The sequence below is a fragment of the Petaurus breviceps genome, unplaced genomic scaffold (assembly GCF_028583685.1).
Source record: "Petaurus breviceps papuanus isolate PSGF00001 unplaced genomic scaffold, PetGlider_PUasm1.0 90865, whole genome shotgun sequence".
Taxonomy (NCBI): Eukaryota; Metazoa; Chordata; class Mammalia; order Diprotodontia; family Petauridae; genus Petaurus; species Petaurus breviceps.
The window spans coordinates 685,764-708,324 of record NW_027187367.1 but is presented as its reverse complement, the minus strand read 5'-3'; the positions used below and the strand labels follow the sequence as shown (position 1 = coordinate 708,324).

The following is a 22,561-nucleotide window of genomic DNA, read 5'->3' as shown; positions in this document are numbered from 1 at the left end:
AAAAAAAAAAATCTGTAATGTTGCTTATAGGAATACTTCCTCTGTCCATGCAGATTGCAACCTTCTTTCATACTAGTAGCTAATTTCTTTTTTGTATTATAGACTTAGAACTGAAAGAGACCCTGGAGGCCACTGAATCTGACCCCTTCCTTTTATAGATGAGGATGAGGCTCAGAAAATTAAAATGACTTGACACAGCTAATATGTATCTGAAGCCACATTTGAACACATTTTCATGATTTCGTGAATTGCTAAGCTTAAAAAAAAAATCACCCAAGTGGCCAGTTTTCCAGTGATGAGCATTTCCAGATTTAGCTAGACTGGTCCTTGGACCACAAGCCATGAAGCCTTTCTGGCTAGAACGGATATGAGAAAGTTGCATGGCAAGAACCCAAGGTCATGCTTGAACCATTAGAAACATTGATGGGTAGACAAATAAAACATAATCTGTAACCTCATGGAGCTTATTATGTAAGAGGGGAAAGGAGATCCACATATTTGTATAAATATGGACGTGGTAAGTGAATAGAACAAGGAACTGTCCCTTGGGGAGTGGAGGGGGAAGGGTGACTTTCAAGAACTGCCAGTTCACTTTTTCTTACCCAGTGTACACTAGAACAAAGCAAGCCCCAAGGTAGAAGTCTTCCCCTGAGAGAGAATCATAAATTACGGAATGAAAACAATGCAGTGTAAAGACAGCTAAACAGATAGAGACACTTTTTCTTGTATCAAGACCTAAATGTTTCTGATATTGAATTAACCTACTAGAATCCGAAGGAGGTGACAGAACTAACAACCATAACTACATACAATTCCTTCAGTCCATGGTCAGACTTGAATGTCCTCCAAAGGCACCAAATGCAATCATTTTGTGTGTTGGGGTGGGGTATGGGGGCAGTGGAATAAGATATATTAGGGGGCAATGAGAGTTCAAGGTTACAGTGGTCGTGATATTGCTTCTTATCATAGAATGTCAAGACTGGAATGGACCCTAAGGTCACCTAGTACTGCCTGCTCATTTTATAGATGAGGAGATGAGGCCCTTTAAAGGAAAGTGATTGTTCCAGGGTTACAGAGGTAGGAAGGAACAAGGTATCTGATGACATGTTCATTGTTAACTGCCCTTCCCCCTACCCCCAAACATCATCAACATTCTCTCTTCTCCCATAGATCTCACAGTTTTGTCTCAAGTTTTAATAAAAACAAATTGACATGATGGTAGAGTTTTTGCTGACTAAAGGTTCTAGAGCTACAAGCCCAGAACACTCCTATAATGGCTGGGCCATACCACAGAATCCTTGACTGTGCTCTGTTCCAGGGTGCCTTCAAGGCCTTGTAGGAAGCAGGCCTTAGAAAATAATGAAGCCAGCTGCTACGATGAATAGAAATTTAGTGATTCTGGTCCATCAGGAAGGTGTGGAGTATCTCCCAGAATTTCTGATACAAATCATAATATTTATGGACAATAACTCTGAGTAATTCTCTATAATCTGGGCAAAGATGACCTTTGTAGTGTCCCATATATTGGGACAGGCTGCCTGGTAGTCACCTTTCTATCTGATATCAAATGGATGATATAGAGTGGTTCCTTCATGATCTTAAAATGAATTTTGATACTTCCTAGGGTCCAAAATTGTCAGGTACTAGATTTATTTGACTCAGGTAGGGACAAGAGGCCATAGTGGCCCCTTTAAGAACCCAGGCTAGGATCTGACATGGAATATTTGATAAGATTTAGAAAACTTGGCTAGGTCTATTTGTAAATTATCTTGGAGGTAGTCAAATGGGGGATTTATCTACATTCATTATGATTAAGTCTTAGATAAGGTCATTTCTGAATCTATAGTACCCCTTCTAATATTTTTCCTGTTTTCCTATAAGTAGCACAAGGTGGGGAGTTGGGAGGGGAAGGAAGAGGGAAAGGGAAAGGAATAAGCATTTATATAGCCCCTACTATGTGCCAAGAACTGTGAAGTGTTAACTTTACAAATATCTCATTTCGTCCTCCCAGCAACTGAGCAAAGTAGGTGCTGTTATACCGATTTTCCAGTTGAGGAAACTGAAGCAAACTGGTTAAGTGAGTTGCCCAGGATTATACAGGGGTATATTTCTGAGGCTAGATTTGAAACTCATGTCTTCCTGATTCCAGGCCCCATGCTCTATCCACTGCATGAATTAGCTGGCTTTACTGGCACAATGTCCAACACAGAAGAGAACTTGGGCAAACTATACCTCTCAAAGGCCACAAAAAGCATTCCCATAGCCTGGCTCAGCATGTACATTTGCTGATACACCTTGAAAGAGAACTACATTATGGTGGGTGGGGGGAAACTACTTATTAGAAAAGTATAGAGGCAACAGGAAGAATTTGGAATTTGACCCAGGTTTAAGAGATCATCAGTCTTTCACAACCCTTCCCTGATATTTAATAGCAAATGCTCTCTAAATGGACAATTCTGTGGTAACTGCCAATGACCAATTCATTTATCTTCCAGTGGAATTTATGGGAGGGAGTGCCACAAAAGTGGTGGATAGAGTATTAGATTTGGGAATCAGTAAGGGCTCATCTTAGACATTTATTGTATGGCCCTAGCTATTCCTCGGGCTGCTAGGTAGTGCAGTAGATAGAGCACTGGGCCTGGAGTCAGGAAGACTCATGTTCCCAAATTCACATCTGGCCTCAGACATTTACTAGCTGTGTGACCCTGGGCAAGTCACTTTTGCCTCAGTTTTCTCATCTGTAAAATGAGCTGGAGAAGGAAATGGCACAAACCACTCTAGTATCTTTGCCAAGAAAATACCAAATGGGATCAAAAAGAGTTGAAAATGACTGAAACAACTGAACAACAAAACCTGTATGTGTCGCTTAACCTCTGTGCCATCTGTAAAATGAGGAGTTTAGATTTGATGGTTGCTAAGGCCTCTTCCAACTTTAAATCTATGAGCCTATAGACAATAAGTGCCAGTGCTTCCAGAGGTGCTTCAAGATAAGATGGGAATTTCTAGGAACTCAATGAGACTTCTTTCAGGAAATTACCAACACAGGAAAATAGTGACCTTGCGTCATGTGAACTAAAGTCATAAACAACAATATCTCAAAGAAAACTCTTAACTCTTAACATGTAAGCAAAATTGTTTACAATAAACCATACCAAGTCATTTTTTTCCTATTTAGGAAAGGATTCTCCTAAAATAGGAGTGGAACTTGTGATTTCAGTATCTTATAAGTGATAAATGGTTCCAGTACAAAGCACTGGCTTTTTCAGTTATTTAGCCTCACTTTTACAGGTAGAAATTCATGCATCAATAGTAACTCAAATAACAAAGTGGCTCATAGCAGTCATATATGGCACAGGTCAATAAAGAGAACACCTGGGACAGAATTCTGTCATTTTACATAGCAAGTGCAAGAACCTAGAGCACATTCAGACAGGCTTTCCCCTCAGTTACTGACAGGTCAGCCTCTTCTGTTTTGGGGTTTTTTTTAGAAGACTTAACTTTATCATTTTCTAAATTCTAGAACATTCCAACTAGAGGGTTTATGCGCCATCATGGAAATCAGGACTTGATTGGGACAGCCAGGGGGTTGACAGAGCCCAGCCTGGAGCCAGGAAGACTTCTCTTCCTGAGTTCATATCTGGCCTCTTACATGTACTAGCTGTGTGACCCTAGGCAAGTCACTTAACCCTGCTTGCCTCAGTTTTCTCATCTGTAAAATGAACTGGAGAAGGAGTCTTTGTCCCTCACTTGTTACAATAGAACTGGAGATTCCAAAGGGCAAATAGGATGATGAGCTAACTCACAACTATATGATATGAAAATCTGTTGAACTGGAGATACAAACCACCTCAGTATCTTTGCCAAGAAAATCCCAAATGGGGTCCTGAAGAGTTGGATACAACCAAACAATAACAAAAGGTCATCCATTGTCATTAGCCTTTCTGTAGATTATGAACTTTTAAGCCATACAGCCTCAGTTGGATCTACTAGCCTGGATATGACAGCAACAGGAAGAGTGTGTTTATGTACAGATCCAACTGTCTGTACTCCAAGCTGGCATACTTCTGGTATCTGAAGGGAGGTCAGTCACTAACATGTTCCTGCAGCGTAACTCATGACTTTGAGTTTCCCCAGGAGAAGCTACAACAGGTGGTGCTTCACCTCTGATGTAGTAGCCTGGCAGGGAATCATGTGAGCCTGGTTGAACTCTTACATACAATTGCTGGAAATTTCAGTAGTGGTTTTTTGTTTTTTGTTTTAACTGGACATGATATCTCATTAGCACCATGAAATGAGGAAATTTCCTCTATCAGTGCAGAGTGACATCTGATATTTCTTAGAGAATTTCCTGAGAAGTCAAATGACTTGCCCAGAGACAGCCAGCCTAGTGTCTCAGAGGCCAAATTTGAACCCAGGTCTTCCTCTCCTACTGATCCATACTGCCTCAAGTGATCACAGGTAGAAAACAAAATCTGCCAGTATGTTTGGCCTGCAAAGTATGTGACTGGTTTGCGGACCCTATGGGGAAGTCAGCAATGGGCGGCAACTCCTGCCAACTTTCCTGTGCCCTGGGTGACAGTGTTCCTGGATAGGTTTGTCCAGATTTCAGGAGCTTGATGTCACTGAAGTCTCATTCTGTCCTCATTTCCTCCTTAATTGAGATTACCCTTCTTGCTTCTCAGCCTTCCCACTTTCCACAAGGTCTTATTGCTAAGGCATATGAGATTTTGTTGGTGTGGGTACTCCCTGAACTAATGCAGATGAGAACCCCTCTGTATCTTAGTAGATTATCTTCAAGAATTACTATTGGTGAAAAATATATCCTTGTCCAGTCAGCCTAGTGAGAAACCTCACTGCACTTAGCTAAACGGGACTCCACAAAACAGACATGAAGTCCTTCACTGAGCATTTCCAATTTGGGAGCACTTGCTTATTACCTGTGTCCATTCAGATCTGTGGATGATGAGGTATCAAAACAGGATTCTCATGTGAGAACCTAAATGATCTCTGCCAAGCCCCTCTCTACTCATCACGAATTGCCAAGAAACATGTAACCTGAGAAATCCTGAACTAGAAAAGGCTACGGGCCACCTCCAGCACATGGAAGCCTGACAAGGCTCTGGGCCCAAAAGAGAATGTTTGAATCAGTGCACAGTTTGTAAGCCCCTAAGGTGGTGGAGGCCTTCAGCCACCACTTTCTCACCAAACCGTGGTCTGAGCTCCAGAAAGGTGTTTTAGGGAGGGATAATGTCAGGAACCACAACTAAGGGGGACAAACACCCTGCTGACAGAAGATGATTACATTTTAAGGTTCAGTTTTTTGCAAGAGACAAAATCTCTGGGTGGCTAGGTGGAGCAGTGAATAGAGCACCGGCACTGGACTCAGGAGGACTTGAGTTCAAATCCTGCCTCAGACACTTTACTAGCCATGTGACCTTGGGCAAGTCACTGAAACCCAATTGCCCTCCAGAAAGAAAAAGAAAAGAGAGACAAAATCTCTGAGACTTCACGCTTCTCTTTCTCTTCTCCTCCATGGTGTTTTGCTGGTCCTGTTCCGTGTCCCTCCCCATTTTTGTATATGTAGCTGTCTCTTTCAGTTGATCACTTCCTGCTCCCTGGACTTTTGTTGCCTTTGTGAATTCCTAATTTTAACCTCAGTCAGGTTAAAACATAATTTGCTCATTTTGATCTCAGCTCAAACCATACCTGTCTCTCAATACCTATTTTCTTACCTTCAGGGCCTAAACTCAGACCTGACTCTCTGTCCCTCACTTGTTGCAATATAGGTGGAGATTCCAAAGGGCAACCAGGATGATGAGCTAACTCACAACTATACGATATGGAAATCTGTTGAACTGGAGATACATAACCTGAATATGAATATGAAACCGTATTCAAGTATTTGAAGGGCTACCATGTGAAAAGATTTTCCTGCTTGGTGCCAGAGAGTAGAATGGGAACTGAAGTGTAGAAGTTACAAGAAGACAGATTTTGTCTAAATATGAGAGAAAATTTCCTAACAACAATCAGAGATGCCCAAAATTGGAATTGACTGCCTTGAGTTCTCTGTTTCTGAAAGTTTGTCAGGTGGAGGTTAAATAAACACTTTCTAATCATGTCAGTGATAAGGATGAATGCTTTTGAGCCAAAGATGACCTCAATGCCCTCAGAAATCTCTTCAAACTCTTTAAGATTTTGTGATTGTGATGTTGGTAATGGTGATCATGGTAAATTCACTCAGATCTTTGCTTGGCTTGAACAACTCTTACTCTTTAATAACTTACCTCTTAGCCAGTTAGTGAGTCTGAGAATGAAGCAAAGTGTATCTCACAATTCCTGCAACTTACTTCAAGGAACCCTTGTCAAGACCAAGCCCAGATATGTTGCTTCTCATTCCTCCTACTTTCACTTGGGCTTGGGTTCAGTAGCTCTAAATCACCATTATCAATCAATCATTAAACATTTCTTAAGTGCCTACTGTGTACCAGGTATTGAGGATGAAATGACAGAATGGTCTGCTTGGAAACAACATATACAATATAAGTGTATAGAGATTGCATACAAAATAAAAGGTAGGCACTTTCCAGGAGAAAGGACTAGGCACTGGGAGGATCAGCAGAGGCCTCATATAGGAGGTGATGTTTGGAATGAACTTTGATGCAAACTAGGGATTTATGATGTAGAAAGGAAGGAGGATGCTGAAGCATGGAGATGGAAGATGGAGTTTTTTGTATGAGGAATAGCAAGAAAACAAGTTTAACTGGACCATAAAGTCCATCCATCCATATAGTTGAGGAACCTGGGATCCAGAACAATATATAATGGGGACTTGTGTGTTGTTGGAGGGGGCATGCTTCATGCTTTAGGTATGAAACACTGAACCCTTATGAAGGAGACAAAAATACATCAGTGGGAGGCACAGAGATCTGACAGGTGTCCCAGTTTTTTCAAACTGTGGGAGTTGCAGGAGTCAACATAAGTGACTCACTTTTCTTCCCCAACACGAACATGTATGCATGGAAGTACACATTCCTGGGAATAACTATATCCTAGAAAAAGGAGGCTGTCCCTTTTAGGGATCAGAATTGACAGCTTCTCCAAGTTATATCACCAGCCCAAAAAGTACTATGCTGAAAGCCTGGAATTTCAGGATTCCAGAACAATCTATATGTTAATACTTGAATCAATCTAGGCAGCCACACCTAACAGCATCTAGATTACAACTGCTGCTGCTTGGCTTTTCAGACTTGCTTTCTGGGGGCCTCAGGGATCATTCTTCCAGAGGTCACTGGTCTCCTGGTGATCCTCTGAGTTCCTGAGCCAGATGTGACCCTCCCCCCTGAGTAAATGGGCCTCACATGGAGGCCAGATGTGGATTCAGACCCAGCTGGTGACCCAGGTAATTGTGACTCAGTATGAGGTCACATAGTGCAGTGTCTATCTATCAGGTTAGAAGAACCCTCAAGGATCTCTGAAACAGCTTGTGAGGAAATGACACTGAAAGTCTCCCCAGCCTCATTTAAAGCTGTTTTGAGTTAAACTAGACTGTGCCATATGGCACATGCCCAGAGATAACTTTCTACTCCTTTAATCATTTATTCTTTGTCTCTTTTTTCTTTTCTCCTCATCTCATTCTCTCATCTTTTCTTTTTTTCTCTCATCTTTTCTTTATCCTTCCTTCATCTTTTCTTTTTTCTTTTATTTCCTTCCATTTTCTTTCTCTGCCTTTTATATGCCTTCCTCTCATCTGTCCTTATTTCTAAAATCTTTATTTCTTTCCTTCCTTCCTCCCTCCTCTCATTCTCTTTCCTTTTTCTTCTTCATTGGTGTGACATCAAAAGCAATCTGTTCTTCCTGTTGATTACAATTAAGAGGTCATAATTCTCTCAGAGGTGAGAGGAGTCTAAGAGAGGTTAAGTGGTCCACTAGGCCTCATCTTACCGTGATGACCTGTGGTTGGCGGAGAACCATTTAACGAGGCTATTCTGAGAGACCTGGGAAATCACGGTTTACTTACAACTTCTAGCAACCCTTTCAGGTTTTCATATGAGACCCTGGCAACAGCAATAATGTAGGAAGGATTTCTCAACAGGTATTCATATTTTTGAGGTGTGTGGGGACAAAGGGAAGCTCCAGAAGGGGTCATGGCTATAAGAGGAGCAGACTTTGCAAACGCTATTTGGGGAAGGCAACAGGAAACTAAAGCTAATGTATGTGGCCTCTTCAATCTGGGGGCCCCCTCCCAACCAGCCTTTGTGGGTGTGATTAGAACACAATGAGACTTAGATTGCAAGAAGTAAATCAGAATCTACACATCCAAATAATGACCCTGACCTCCTTCAAAACGTCCCCCTGGGAGCTCTCTTTGGGAAATTGCCTGTGATGCATTTTTCTGAAAATCCTCAGCAGGGGCAAATTTTTATCTTTTAAAGGTTTGGTTGATTTTCAGAAATGGCCAGAAAGAGTTGCTGGAAGTCAAATATGTTGAATTGGAGCAGGGTGCAGAAGAGTAACCAGACTGCTTTGGGTTTTTTGTTTTTTTTTGGGGGGGGGGTGGTTTGGTCTGGAACTGTGATCTCAGCAGTGTGGAGAGCTCTTTCTGATCAAGAAACTCCCTCCACCAATGTAACTTATCAACAACTCTACAGTTTCTAGTCTTAGAGAGGGGTCGAGGGGCATAGAGAAGTTAAACATGCTCCAAGAGATTAAAAGGTGTCAATTGTGGGGACAACTTAAACCCAGGTTGTCCTCACTCTAAGTGGGCTCTCTATCTACTATGACAGCCTAATTATTGATCTAAGTTAAAGTTTGTCAGTAAAGGAGACTCATACCTTCTTATAACTTGCCTCTACAGGCAACTCCCAGAGAGAAATAACATTCTAGGAACAATGGCAGCATCATGAGATGAGAATTGCGCACTAGAGATAGGTGGAGGGGGGATTGCTGCTTGGAAAGATGTGCTCCTTTGGATGTGTAAACTCTGACCTGCTTGTTAAAATATCTGGCTCCTCACATGATACTTATATTCTGCTGTGAGGCTGAAGGGGATTTTTTAGAGGTATGAGGTGCGAGAGAGCTCTTTGGTGGTAATGATGGTAGCAATGCTTTCTGGCCACCTACATAGACACAAATGGAGAATGAATGGTGTTAACTGTCCCTTGCAGTGGGAGACCTTGAAAAGGTAAAGGGCCAACTAACAACAACAAAAAAAGAACTCAACCCTCAGTTGAGTAGAACTCCAGGTTCCCAAAAAGGCTTTGCATTAGAGCATTTTTCTGACTATATGCTTGCTCTTCCCCACCCTTTTCTCATCTTCTTCAATTCTTAGGGTGTATAGAGGAAAGAGAACTAGCCTCAGAGGAACAGCTCTCATCCCTTACATTGACAAGTTATGACTAGTAATTTTTCTGAGCCTCAGTTTTCCTCATCTGAAGAATGGGAATAACATTGCTTATACTATCTAGTTTACTTTCAGTGGGGTGTTGAAAATCTAATTGGGGGCCCAGACTTCTGAACTTATTTCTTCATCTTATATTCTATACTTCACAGAACTTTTGTAATAAAAATGTTTTCTAAATCCTTAAATAATATATGTGTATGTAAATACATACATATTTAGGGGCGGCTAGGTGGTGCAGTGAATAGAGCACTGGCCCTGGAGTCAGGAGGACCTGAGTTCAAATCCGGCCTCAGACATTTAACACAAAGACTAGTCATGTGACCTTGGGCAAGTCACTTAACCCCAACTGCCCTCCCAAAAAAAGGCAAATATAGATAGATAGATAGATAGATAGATAGATAGATAGATAGATAGATAGATAGATATGGATATGTTGTTCAGTCATTTTACTGGTTTTTAAAACTTTGAGACCCCAATTGGGGTTTTCTTGGCAAAGATACTGAGGTGATTTATCATTTCTTCCTCTAGTTCATTTTACAGATGAGGAAACTGAGACAAACAGGGTGAAGTGACTTGTCCAGGGTCACACAGCCAGTAAGTAAGACTCAGGCCATGAGTCTTCATGACTGCAGATCCGGTGCTCTATCCACTGCACCAGTTCCCAAATATGGACACACATAAATATGAATTACTCCTATTACCTCCTTCCCCAGGCTTTTATGAAGAGAAGGACTTATGAACTATTCTTGTTCTGTGGCTGTTCTGGGGGTTGTCTGGGGAGTAGCCATGCCTGTGCCTGCCCTAAAGTATATTGGGGAGAGCTCTTTGGCAGGGATCCAAGCAGTGCCCTGGGCAGCTGTCCATGCATGAGGAGGGCCAGGGCAATCATGTGACTACAGCCAGATTGCTCTGAGAGCTGTGACTCATTTTATTTCCTTCCCCCTCAGGGGGTTCATTGCTGGAACTTAGCTGTATCACATGGCTGCTGGGCCCTCCCACTGCTAGCCTTCACAGCTTGCCTCAATTACAAATTACACCAATTTTACCCATCCTGTTTTCTAGGAGCCAGGGCTCATTAATTGCCATTGCCTCTAGTCCCTGGGTAGGCTTTGTGGTTTGCAGTGGGAGCTCAGCTGGGGAGGAGCCAGGGAAAGACACTCTTCAGCAGGACGATGCACCAGGCCCCACTGGGAGAGATTATTGGCAGCTCAACCATCTGGCTGCTCAGTGCCACCTTGGCATCAGCACCAGCTTGGCCAGGACCTCAGTTATCTAAGTTCATGTAATACAGGAAGGAAGGGCTGCTTTCACTGAGGAAAAGCTGCTGTTGGGTGGGAGAGCAGCTGAGGAGAAGGAAGGGAAGGTGGTGAGGGTTTGCATGTTGAGAAAGACTGAATGGTAGAACTGGGGACCTGATCCTTTTGCTTCTGCCACATAGACAGCTATGTGGCCTTGGACAAGTCACTTCCTCCCCCTCTGCTTCAGTTTCCCTCTCTGTAAAATGAGGGGGTTGGACTGGATGATCTTTTCAGATCATCACCTCTCAACTGGATTATTACAATTAATTAATTAATCTTCTATACTCGTGTCTCCCACTCACTCCAATCCATTCTTCTTGGAAACAAAGCTCAAGTCTAACCATATCATTCCCCTACTCAGAAAAGCCCAGTAACTCCTTATTGATTCTACAAGCAAATACCAGGTATCCTAAAAATCCTAGTGCAATTTTAAGCCATTTCATCTGTATTGCATCCTTTTAAAATTTCTGTTTGTCATGAAAGTTTCATATAAATAAAATGAATATTTAAAAAAATACATATTGAAGAGTGCATTATTGAAGATATTAAGGGACTGTTGCTGTATAACACTTAAAGACCTGGCCACAATCTGGCTTCAATCTACCTTTCCAAATGTATTTTATGTTACTCCCTTTCATGCATTCTCTATCCCAGACGAACAGGCCTGCTTGCTGTTTCCTGAATTTGACATTCCAGCTCCCATCCCTGTGTCTTTGCACAAGCTGTCCCCCTTTCCCCACCCCACCCCCACCCCCATGCCTGGAACGCATTTTCTTCTCATCACTTTCTCTTAGAATCCCTCCTCTAAAGTTTCAGCTCATGTAGCACCCCTTATGGGAAATTTTTCATGATTTCCCTAGTTTTTAGTCTCCTTCAGATTGTCATGCCCATACTTAACTTTTTACTTGTTGTATCTCACCCCCATCCTGGGGGGGATTTTTTGTTTTTTTCTTTGTATCTCTAGGACCTAACCCATGCCCCTGCATTTGGTAGGTGTGTAATAAATGTTTGTTGAATCAGAGTGGATTAAAAAGTAGAAGAAATGGGCTGAGAAATGTAAGGAATAGATAATAGCTGACCTTTTCTATAGGGCTTTATGCTTTGATAAGAGCATTCATCACAATCTTCATGCTACCTATCTTAGAGTTGGTACCTAGAGTAAGGATTATTTCCATTTTTTTTTTAATAAGCAATTGGGGTTAAGTAACTTGCTCAAGGTTACAGGGCCAGTTATTTCTGGGTGTGGTGCTAAGTATCAGAGGCTGGATTTGATCCCAGGTCATCCCGACTCTGGGGCCGGTGCTCTTACTCGCTGTGCTACCTGGCTGCCCTATGGATTATTTCCAATTTACAGATGAGGAAATAGAACAAGAGAGGTTAAGTGAGCTTTTTTAAAGAAAATTATGAATGTATTCAGCAAGCACTAAGTGCCTACTATGTCCCCAGCCTGTATTAGGTGCTAAGGATATAAAATAAAAAAATTTTAAAAATCACTACTATCAAGAAACACATCTTATTTTACTTATGACTTGGTTGGAAATCAACTCATGAGAGACCCCAGCTGTGCTCACCTCACTCCCAGGTCAACTGCTTTCTGGATTGTTTCACCTCCTGACCAGCACCCTTGATCCTGTACAGATACTCTCTTCCCTCCCCTAGCCCCCATGCTTTCTCGCTCCTCTCTCTGTTTGATCTTCCTGTATTAGAATGAAAAACAACTAGGTGGCACAGAGCTGGGCCCAAAGTCAAGATGACCTGAGTTCAAATCCAGCCTCAGACACTTACTAGCTGTGTTACCCTGGCTAAGTCACTCTGTTTCAGTTTCCTCATCTATAAAATGAGCTGGAGAAGGAAATGGCAAACCACTCCAGAATCTTTGCCAAGAAAACCCCAGATGGGGTCACAAAGAGTCAGACATGACTGAATAACAGCAACAACTGGAATGTAAACTTCTTGTAGAAACATCTACTTTTCTTGTATGTGTAAGCTCAGTGCTTAGCATAGTATCTAGCACATAGTAAGTGTTTAATAAATGCTCTATCCATTTAGTCAACTAACTATCAAGGGAGGGAGTGCTGGAGGTTGGCATCTCATCTTCAATAGGAGGTCTTAGGGAGTTGCCTCAGACACTGAAGGATTAAGTGACTTGCCCCAGTTTATGAGGTGGATTTTGAACCCAGACAAGCTTATGAACCCAACTGGCTTTGAGGTCAACTCTGTCTGCTATGCCATGTTGCTTTGAATAAGTAAATATAAAGCATATACCAAGTAAATGAAAAGTATATTGGGGGAGGGAGAGGCAGTAGCACCTGGGGGGAGGGGAGGGGAGGGGAGATAAGGATAAGGTTCATGTTAGAGGAGCCTAGGTATAGAGTACTCCTGGTGCAGAGAGAGTGCCTGTGGTAAGGCAGGGAGGCAGGTGATGAAAGGTCATGGATGAGGACCTTAAAGTAGACCAGCTTGACTGAAATGTAGCATGTGTGTATTCATGGTATGTGCACATGTGCACGATTGGAAGAGTAAAATGTTCAGTTAGCCTGGAAATGAATAACAGATAAATCTGAATTTTATCTTTGAAGCATATGGGAGCCACTGAAGCTTCTTGAGTGGGGAGTGACACAGTCAGAGCTGTGCTTTAGGGATCTTAGTTTGGTGGCTAGGTGAAAGGTAAAGTAAAGAGGGAAGAACATGAATTCAGGTGGGAACAAACGGGACTTTGGCAATAGTTCCAGCAAGGGGTGATGAAGGCAGCAGGCCTGAACTAGATTGGTGCCATGAGACATGTGAGAGATGTTATGGAAGTAGAATAGACAAGACTTGACAACTGGTTGGATGTGGAGGGAGAAAGGATCTGAGGGAAAGGGAAGAGTTATGGATTAATCTTGGGAGGTTATCCTAGACTACTGAAATGATCACAAGATCATAGGAATGTACATTGAGAGTTTAAGGGGAATTTAGAGGCCTGACCCTCTCATTTCACCTCTGGGCTCCCTCTCCCAATCCTTACTGGAATTGGCAGCCTAGGTAACCAGAGGACAGTTAACTATTTCTCCCCTAATCATTTTAGGGGTATTCCTGAGGGGTTACTATATATGATAATATATATATATATATACATATATATATATATGATAATACTATCACTTAAAACCCCCATCCAGTATTTTCTCCCCAATATTGATTAGCCACATAGTCTCAATTAGTTTTTCCATAGTGATATTAACTGAGAAAGTATGGAAAGAATAGAAGATACAAACACCCTTTAAACCAAAGGGCACACTCTTTCCCATGCATACAGTCAGTCCCTAGAGAGAATGCAGAGAAAATGTGGGGCTGAGGGATATCTCATGACTCTAGAACCTGGGAGTTCCTTTCTCCACTCAAAGGAAACCCAAAGTTTGCTTCTGGGTGGACAGTCAATCTTTTGCTCATCTTGGCATACTCCTTATAGGACATGGTATCTCAGATGACAGTCTACTGCTAGGCTAGGTCGAGCAGGTTGTTCTCTGGGCTGCCTTTACTGTTGCTACCAGCCCCAGTGGTCTATGCTTCCAACTCTGGTCGCTAAGAGGATTTCCTTATATAGTTTACAAAATTATATTTAATCTGACCATTTCCTTTTCCAGATAGCTATTCATTTATGAGCAGAAATGAATGAACACAAAGGAGAAAAAAAAGAAAGTGGTATCATATTCGTGGACACATGAATGGGCCTGCTTCCCCTTCCCCATACAGCAGTTTATAGCAGTATTCCTCACTGCCAGGGAAGAAGCAGCACAAAAAGGACAAGGGAGGGGTATATTGATCCTTTTTTATGTAAACTCAGTTCTGACACTATCATCAGTCCTTCAGCCTCTTTATTCTTACATAGTATAGACTTCTGAGTTATTTATGACCGGAAGTAGACTCCTCAAAGTTCCATGTATTATTTTTAGAATCTGCCAGGGAATATTGCACTTACTTTGTATAATCCACTGGGAAAGGCAAGTCTGAATATGCTCTAAAGGAGCATTGCATTCAGATGAGGAAACTGAGGCCTAGGGAGGTTAAGTGATTTGCCCAATACTTTTCTCCATACTATGCTACCTTGCGTGATGGTGGGGTTCTTGAAAGAAACAGGGACATTTAGAAGAGAAGAGACTTTTAGAAGAATTTTGTTTGGGATGTGTTGAGTTTGAGATATCTACAGGACATCCAGTTGAAACTGTCAAAAAGATAATTCATTGGTGCAGGACTGCTGCTCAGAAGTGCAATTAGGGATGAACATATAGGTCTGCATAGAGATAATAGTTGAGCCCTTAGAAGTTCATGAGATGACCAAGAGATAGAAAAAAAAAATTAAATAAGTTTTGTTGATGCCTTTTATTTTTGCATCATAGTAATTACCTATACATGTAATATTGTATGTGACATTCTGCCCTTGTAGCCTCCACTTTTCTGCTGAAAGGAAAGAAACTTGCTTCATTATTTGTTTCTGGGGCCATTAAAGTTGTTATATCCCCAAGGTCATATAGCTGGTTACTAGCAAAGACTTAACCCAAGCATCCTGGTTTCCAGTCAAATCCTTTCAGTACCATAGCTGCACCTCCTCTGCTGTCTGACCTCTACTACTTTAAGTGCAATCTTGCTCAGAAGCATAGACTTAATGGCCTTTGTGGGGTCCTTCCAGCTGGTGCTTGGTTACCAATCTTCATGTGGAATCTTTAAGGTCTATAGAAGTGGTAATCCCTATTGGGGAAAATTGAAAAAACAAACAAACCCAAAACTTAGTTTTTGAAGCCCTGTAAGAGGCTATAGCAGCGTGGCATTTGCCCCTATTCTTCCCATCGGGCTGAGAAAGTCAAAACAAAACAAAACACCTCACTCCAACCCAAGCTTACCCTTCCCTTAGCGCCTTGGCCAGAGAGGGAAGGGTTCAGTTGAGGCTGAAAGTGCCTGGCCACAGGGAAAGCAAAACCTTTGAGCTTTAGAGGAACCATATGTGGTTAGCTGCAGAGGTCAGAGGCCATAAACCTGCAGATTGGCGTGGCATTGCCCATCAAGAGCTCTCCTGTAGACTTCAGCCCTTCACTTCATTAAAAATGGGAAAAATGACAACATTAACATCAAATATCCCAAAGTGTGTCTGCCTGGCTAGTCGCCTACAGCTCCTTCAGCTCAGTTCTTTAGCCTTAAATTTCCTCCATTTGGGCAGTAGAGATCATGGAAGGTCAGAGGCTTGAAGTTTTTCTGGAAAGATTAACTTCCAAAAGAATCAAAGTAAGCTCTTTATTGGAGTTTCTTACCTTCACAAGAGGTTGGGAAACATGTGGTCAGAGCTGATTTTTATGAAAGCAGCTGGAACTCATGACACACTTTCTATATAGAGAGAGATTTATGGGGCCCTGGGGTTCTAATGGTTTCTGGGGATTTTCTGTGTTTCTCCTCCTTCTCATGTTCAGTAATGTCTGAAGTGACATCTCTAATGCAGAAGGAAGCAGGTACTTGTTAACCCAGACAGTCCAGTGGAAGGGATGAGTTCTACAAGGTGTGTGTGTTGGGGTATAGGGGAGTCGGAGGGGGGGGGGAGATCTATATCAAATTTTTCACCTTGTTCTGTATGAACCACCAACCACCAATTATTTCTTCTACAGACTGAATCACCTGGTTGGGAGAACCTTTGGGGCCCAACCCTGAACAGCTAACTGATAAATCCAGTAGATGAAAAAGACAGTGTCAGTCATTAGAGAGGATTTTTCTGTAGGGAACAAGCCAAAGTGGGAAAGACAAAGGTGCTACTTAGTTTTCAGGTACACACACACACACACACACACACACACACACACACACACAAGTACAGACTGGGACTTTAAAAAAGTAAGCTTCCTCTTTTCCAATAGGAAGTGAATGGGAACAAATTTTTGTTTTTCTTGACCCTCTTCATGACATGTATCAGTTGGCACACATCAGATGAATATGAGACATATGTCTCACTTTCCTAAAACTGCCTGCCCCAGACAGGAAACTTTTATCCTTGTTGGAGGTCCTGAAAAATGTACACTGAGTCATCTCAGACCTGGCTCATTCTTACCTCCTGCTATTAACTTCCCAGAGACCTGACAGAGCTGTCTTCAAATTACTTGAAGGGCTATTGCGTGGAAGGAGAGTTAGACTTGTTTCTTTGTAACACCTAAGAACAGAATTAGGATTAGTAGGTGGAAACCATGGAGTAATGGAAAGAGCTGGAATGGGTTGGGTACCAAAGAGATGGGATAATGCCCAATATGGTAAAATAGCAGGAAAATACAGAAAGTCCCCTTCACCCCCAAATCTTCCAAACAGGTATAGAAAATGGACCAGATCAAATTCTGATCAGGAAATCTCATTTTAAAAAAACCACAATGAGTCATTTTTTCCAGTCTAGAGGCACATAGGGAGATAGAAAGAGAGGTCTGTAGATAATGAGAATGGAGTCAGACTGTTCTACCCCAGAGAGAGCCTGTGTCACAGGACAGGAAGATGTCTCATGTCTAGCACAGCGGGGACTGAACTTGTGCAGAGTACAGTAACAAGTGCAAACTGGCAGCTCTTATCCAGGGCAGACTGAAGAGGGGCTGTGCACCTAGAGGTGGCATTCTAAGGCAAGAAGTGATCTTCAACCCTGTACTATGTACCTAGCAAAGAGCAAACTCAGAAGACAGCAGCAGCTCTGTGGCTCAAATCCCAGGAAGGATGTAGAGCCGCAGTGCTAGCTTCTAGCCCAGTCTGAAAGCTGCGGTGGAAAAACCAGGGTAGGAATCCCAGACTAAAGTCAGCCTACAATTTTGTCAACCAACAGAGCTTTCCAACTGGTGAATAGTGGCTGAGTACAACAACACTCTACTGACACTTCAAATAAAGTAAGTCCATAAGCTCAGACCCAAACCCAGGTCAAGAACTTACAGAGCTTCAGGGGCAGTGATCACATTCTAGGTCAAAACTCTTTGGGAGTGCAAAAAGCTTGTAGGTCCCCAGAGTAAGTTGTCCCTGAGAAACTGAAATAATACAACATTTAGTACTTCCAAGAAGACAGAAGCAGAACCAGCCCAGGCATTTCCTCTAGATACACAGATAACTAAAATCTGATATCAGGAAGTAGTCTAGAAGAATGAGTAGACAAAGATTCCCACCATAAAAAGCTGGTGATAGAAACCCTTAAGACACAGATGAAGAAGAAGAGAATGGCTCTAAAACATTTATAAGCAAAGTCACAAAGAAAAACACAGCATGGGCCCAAATTAAACTAGAATTCCTTGAAGAGGGAAAGCAAGCAATTAAAGAAATTTAAAATGTTGTCATAAATGAAATGAAAGCACTAGCAGAAAAATTGGAAAATAAATGAGAGCCATGGAAGACAGAATTGGAAAGGGAATTAACAGTTTGGGATAAGAGGTGTACAAAACCTTGCCCAAGCAACACACTCCTTGAAAAGTATAATGGATGAAATAGAAGTCAATGACTCCATGAGAAAACAAGAAATATTAAAACAAAGTCAGAAGACTGAAAAAATAGAAGAAAATGTAAGTTATAGTAAAGATGATTGATCAAGAGATCAATGAAATAAAATTTAGGCATAATTAAATAAGAAAAGAAGGGCATAGGCATATTTCAAGATATCATAAAGGAAAACTGTCTATATCTCTTAGAGTTAGTGGGTAAATGGAAATAAAAGAATTCTAACCTCATGAAAGAAACCCCAAAATAGAAACTTCCAAAAACCAAAATCCAGAGCTTCTAGGTCAAATAAAAAATAAATATTTTGCTAGCAACTAGAAAGAAAGAGTTCTAGTACTAAGGAGTCACAGTGAAGATCACATGGATTTAGCATTCACCACTCAAATGAAGTGGAGAGCTTGGAATGCCATATTCCAGAAGGCAAAGGAAATAGGCTTATAGCCAAAAAGAATTTACCAAGCAAAACTGAGTATAATCCTACAAATAGGAAAATGGATCTTTAATGTAGTCGAGAACTTCCCAAACATTTCTGATAAAAAGACCAGAGCTACGCAGAAACTTTGAAGTACAAACAATGAAGTCAAAAGAAACACTTCAAAGAAAAAGATAAATGTGAACAAACAATCATGAGGGATTAAACAAGGATAAACTGCTTATGTTCTAATATTGGATGATGATACATGTGTCCCCTCTGAACTTTACCATCATCGTGAGTCCTGGAGGGAGTCTAATTAGACAGAAGGCCCTGGAGTGGTTCTGTTATGTATTGATGATTTTAAAAGGAGAATAAAAAGGGAGAAGAAGAGGAATACACTAGGGGTTGGGTAAGGGAGAGGAAAGATAGGGGAAATTACCTCATATAACTAGGATTTACAAAGAGAAGTCTATAAAAACAATGAGGAAAGTGGTGGAGATATGGGTGACACTTGAACCTCAATTTCATCTGAATTGGTCAAAGAAGGAAAAATCACGCGCAGTTGGGTACAAAAATTAATTTCATTCATTGGGGAAATAGGAGGGAAAGGAAGAAATAGAGAAGGAAGAAAGTGGAGTTGAAGGTAGGATAGATAAAGAGAGGGATTAGTCCTAAGTAAACCAAACTCCAAAGTTATACCAAAATATTTATAGCAGCTCTACTTGTGGTAGCAAAGAATTTGAAAGGGGGTGGGGTGGTGCCTTTCAATTGGGGAATGGCTGAACGGGGTATGGTATTATAAATGTGATGGAATACAATTGTGCTATAAGAAGGAGATGGTTTCAGAGAAATTTAGAAGACTGATATGAACGGATGGAGAACAAAGTGAGAACCAGGAGAATAAGTTGTACAATAATATTAAATAATATTGTGAAGACAACAACTCTGAAAGACTTAGGAACTCTGGTCAGAGTAATGACCAATCACTATTCCAGGGGATTCACAACTACCCACCTTCTGATAGAGAAATGAAGGACTCAGAATGCAAAATGAAACAAACACACACAGTGCATACATATAAAATATATTTTTATATAGTCATATGTGTTTATACATATAACATTAAAATGTGTATATATCTGACATGACTAATGCAGAAATTTGTTTAATTGGGATTTTGCTTTTATTTCCTTCTCAATTGGGCATAGGGTGGTAGAAGGGAAAGAAGGTGGATTTTTACTTACTTTTTTCAAAATTAAATTTAAAGCAAAATTAAAAGAGAGACAACATCTAGTCCTAGCTCTATTACTGACTCACTCTTGAGATTGGGCAGGCCACTTTATCTCTTGAGGCCTCAGTTTTCTTACCTGTTAGAATGAGGGCTACATGACTGACCTTTAAGTCCCTTCTAGCTCTAAATTTGTCCCTCTGTAAGCCTGAGTTCTCTGAATTCTTAATTTTTACAATTTCTTATGTGTACTAATATTCTGTTACACACATGTACCACAATTTGTTCAGCCATTCCCTATTCAGTGGGCAGCCAATTTCCCTTGACCTGGATTTGGGTCTGAGTCTATGGACTTGCTTTATTTGAATCTATGAATTTGTATCTATGGGACCTTTCCCTTTGACTCCCTTTGCTTAGAGGTGGTATTACCCAGTTCAAAGGGTATATACAATTTTTTTTTCCAGTCAGAGACAGGGTTTATCGTGTCATCAATATAAGTGGGCAAGATTTTGGGAATCTGCACAATTTAATGAGGAAAAGATGGACACTTTTGTACAGAAATGGGATCCTGGGGTAGTCTGGAGGGAACAGAGAAAGGGGTCTGGATGGCATTAAGGAGTGACAAAGAAAAGGGTAGGCCAGGGGTAGACAATGAGGGCCACTACTGGGAAGGGCAGTTAAAAGTATTATTGACTGGGATGGACTGAGTGCCTCAGGCAAATGCCAGAGATGGCTATGTGCAGTTTAATGACTTTTCTAATATGACCCTAAATTTTTTCAGAATAGTTGGGATACTTCAGAACTCCATTATAAGTGCACTGATGTGCCTGGTGCTATCTAGGTGTACAGTATAAGTACAGGTAGTTAGTAATTTCTTGTTAATTGATTGAACTTTTGTCACCCAGATTCCTGTCACCGGGACACCTGGCTCTTCTAAGTTTTTCAGTATTTCCCACCTGATAATGCTGTCTAAGGAATAGTCAGGCTCATCTGAAAAGGTTGAACACAACACCTTTAGGATGGGCCCTGAGATCATTATGACAATACTATAGCAGAAAAGGTTTAATTTCCTCTACCCTTCTGTGCTGCTTACTATACAGTGAGACCTTCAGCAAGTCATTATTCCTCTCAGTTTCCCCAAATGTAAAATGAAGGGTCTGGGCTAAAAGATCCCACCAGCCCCTTCTGACTCTAAATCCTGTTTCTACCATTCTGGTGTAGCCATGCATTGTCAGTGATTAAAGAGAAAAAAGAGGTATGTTTCTGGGACTAGGGAGTTGTAGTGGTAATCTTAATGTTTCAGGAGACACTATCAAGTCAGAGCTTATTAATATTCTGAGAATAAAAGTTCACATTTTTGGAGCTCAGAAAAACTAGTCTCTTTCTTATGGTTCATGGAAGGAAGACTTTTCATAGGTTCCCTCACAACAGAATGGGTATATTTCTAAGTCTGCTTGCTTTGGAGCATTCAGGTAACCCAGGAGGATCTGGCTGTTGGGATACAGAGACAACAGCAGGTACAAGAAAAAGATATCTGGGAAACCAGCAGTTTTTAGCAGGTTCTCCATCTATTCTTAGAAACCTTTTGGGGATTCCAATTCTCTTTTCTAGTGCTCTAATTCTCATTATGGCTGAGCTATTCTTTTCTGGACTTTTATGGTTCTGAGGGTGATCAGTAGAAGAAAGATGAACTGGGCAGTTTGATATCATGGAAAGAACACTGACCCCTGAGTTGGAAGACCTACCCAACCTCCGATACTTGTTAACAATTGTGGCATGGGGTAAGTCAGCTTCTCTGGGCCTCAGTTTCTTCATCTGTAAATACAGAGATGGATCAGATGACTTCTCTGTGTGCCATTCAGTGTCTGGTTTTATGATCCTTTTGTGCTGTTTAGCCCCAGAGGGTAGGACTAGACGTAGTGAGCAGGAGTTCTCAAGAAACAGATTTTGACTTGTTGGAAGTGAAAACTTCCTTAGGAATCAAAAATTTGGGAGCTGTATTACATAGACTGGTTAGTTTGATTGAACTTTTTTTTCTTTCTTGCCTTTTTTCCCTTTGATTTAAAGAATGGCTTTCTATACCACCTGCCACCTTCCATTTTATTTTCTTTAATGGAATGGTGTGTAGGGTGGAATAATCAGAAATGAAATTGCTTTTAAAAGCAAAAGAGACCAGAGCTGCATAGGAACCTTGAAGTACAAACTTTCTTTAAAAAATTAGGGAGTGAGTTTGGAATCATTCGGAGGTCTTCAAGTGTAGGTTAACTGGTATTGAGAGTGAAATGCCCACTTTTCAAGGGATGCCTGGCCAAATATGGATTGGACTAGATGATTCCTTGAATCTCTTTATTCTTGGGCTTTCCAGAGATGGGAAATATTTGGGAAAAGTTTTGGTGATGCTGATGACTCCTTAAAATTGTAGGGACCCTTCTGGGTCATGTTTACAAAGTTCAATTCTAGAAAAATTAATCTGGTAACTCAGTGCAGGATAATACTAATGACATTTAAAAAATACTTTCAAGTTTGCAAAACACTTCAAATACCTTTTCACATCCAAATCAATCAGTAAACACTTATTAAGCATCTGCTGTGAGCTGACAACCCCCCATGAGGTCAGTGCTATGTATTATCCCTACTTTACAAATGAGGAAAACCAGCTCAAAAGCTAAGTGGTTTGCCCACAAAACTAATAGGGATTTGAACCTTGGGTCTTATTGTCTCATATCTACTGCTTTAAGCGCTAACAG

General features: G+C 41.2%; 1 protein-coding gene across 1 annotated transcript in view; it reads left to right on the top strand.

Annotated features, from left to right (window-relative positions):
* Positions 1–22,561, top strand: part of NTN1 (netrin 1) — a 440,610-nt gene that overhangs the window by 401,570 nt on the left and 16,479 nt on the right. The gene's annotated exons all lie outside the window — the stretch shown is intronic.